The 2,500-nt window shown below is 43.6% G+C and overlaps 1 protein-coding gene across 1 annotated transcript in view; it reads right to left on the reverse strand.

Annotated features, from left to right (window-relative positions):
• atp5f1c (ATP synthase F1 subunit gamma) overlaps window positions 1-2,500 on the reverse strand; it is a 341,300-nt gene that overhangs the window by 246,438 nt on the left and 92,362 nt on the right. The gene's annotated exons all lie outside the window — the stretch shown is intronic.

Consider the following 2,500-nt stretch of genomic DNA (forward strand, 5'->3'; position numbering starts at 1 on the left):
CGAGAATTTTTTTTTTCAATTCATCTTTGTCCGATTTCTCGTGCAAAGAATTCATGTGAGAAATCTGCTGTCAGGCTTTGCATCAATATTGGGGAAATAATTTAGTATATATGTATATACACATATATATATATATACATATATATATATAGAGAGATAGAGAGAGTTAATTCTGAGGGGAATTAAGGATATCATCTCGTCTCTCTGGCTTGTGATTTCTCATGGGGATTGTATCACTGCGTGTGTGTTTAGTGTTTATCTCGGTATCTTGTGTGAATACGCCATGTAGAAGGAGCTGTTTATCGGCGTCCGATCGTCGCTTGCAGGAAACATGCTGATTCGAATACGAATAGACGAGCATAAGCGCACACGCACGCACGCAGGCACACACACGCACAGACGGTCACCAGTGGAAACTCCATCTGAAAGGCTCGAGTTACGATGTTTCTAATTCATGAGACATTTGGCAAATATGTGCGTTTCATATGGAAACTGTAATTCTTCCTGATTAAATTACATGGGCTACATCTTTTTTCTCTTTTCCTCTCTGAAGGCCCTGAATGCGGGCATGTGGATTTGCTCTTTATATATGAACAAGCCCCCGGTATCGACGCTCCACTTTCAAAGTCCATCAGGATTTCAGTCAATAAGGAGAGATGTCCCTTTGTACACACACACGCACGCATGCAAGCTCGAACACACGCACACACATGCTAAACACTCATGCACTTAAAAGCTAAATGCTCTCACACACACACACACACACACACACACACACACACACACACACACACACACACACACACACACACACACACACACACACACACACACACACACACACACACACACACACACACAAACATTCTCAAAGGCAGACATGCACACACTTCAATGTCCCAGATAAATGCTCCAATATTCACACACACACAGAGACACACACAGTCGTTAGCACACACACACACACACAGATACACACACGTGCATATGCTTAAACACAATATTCTCAAACACTACATACAGGGTCTCACATGCACTCATTTGTATATGTACAGGCTCAAAACATACACAGACACACACATATCAATATGCTTAACCCCACACAGTTCTACACACGCACACACAAACATGTGTGTATGCTTAATCATCCACATGCACAACCATACAAATGCTCAAACACTACATACATGTTCACATATACACTCATGTGTTTTTACATGCTCATACACACACACACACACACACACACACACACACACACACACACACACACACACACACACACCAGAGAGTCTTCTTAACATGAGCTGACTCTGGTACCATGGTGCTTGTGCTTGGGTGCCTGGTATTAGAACCAAACCAGTGCTCTTATGTCTCAGGTGTCAACAGGAGTCAGGTGAGCACTAGTCATGGTCCCGGTCAAACAGTCTGCCTGGTGAACCTTGAACTTCACTTCCTGTACGGCTTTGATAAAGCAAATTACAAAAACACAAAACCAATTATTTTTGGGCTTATTAAGGCTCAGCTTTGTACTTGTAGACATGGGAGATATGAACACTGGTGTGTGTATTTGTTCGTATCTGAGTCAGTCTAGTATGTGTTTGTGCACCTTGGCGTGTGTGTGTGTGTGCATAGACGAAGGGTAACATGTGTACACAGGGGGTACAGAATGTTACCCATTTACAGCCATTAGAGGCTTATCAATGGGCCAGAGAGGTGCTTGCCCTGGTCAAGGAGGAGCAGAAGAAGTAAAGAAATGGTAAAAAACTACGGGCTGGACCACCTGCAGGCCGCGTGGGGGTGGCTGGATAACGAACCAACCGACAACATAACAGACATGAAACCATGACTCATTCATGATCCGTTTCATGTGCCGGATTCAGTCAGCGATGCATTCGTGATCTCTCCATATGTCGAATTTAGTCGAAGACATGAGAGTGAGAAAGAGTGAAAGGCAGGGTGGCACCCCTCTATTGTGTAAAGAATCGGCCGTTGTATTCTATTATTTACACCTGTGGCTTGGGTGGAGTGTATAAACGTGTAAGGAGTCAGAAAAAGAAGAATGTAATGTTTCAACAGGTTCTGTCCACATTAACTTGAGGCTGGCGCCAGGTCAGCACCGTCTAGATTTAACTTGAAAGAAGTGTGGGAACCTTTGAAAACGGAAATAATACACTCTGCCGTGACTTAGAGCTGGATCCTGCAAGCTTGTGGTCGTATATGGTGACAGGTTTGCTGTGTGTGTGTGTGTGTGTGTGTGTGTGGTGTGTGTGTGTGTGTGTGTGTGTGTGTGTGTGTTTGTAATATTGTGGTCTTACCTCATGATTTGATGATTATGATGGGTTATTTTGTTTTGCAATGCACCTAACCAATTTCCACTTTGTAATAATGTATTGAACAAGCACACACACACACACACACACACACACACACACACACACACACACACACACACACACACACACACACACACACACACACACACACCCACACACACACA

This window comes from Gadus macrocephalus, chromosome 19 (genome assembly GCF_031168955.1).
Source record: "Gadus macrocephalus chromosome 19, ASM3116895v1".
Classification (NCBI taxonomy): Eukaryota; Metazoa; Chordata; class Actinopteri; order Gadiformes; family Gadidae; genus Gadus; species Gadus macrocephalus.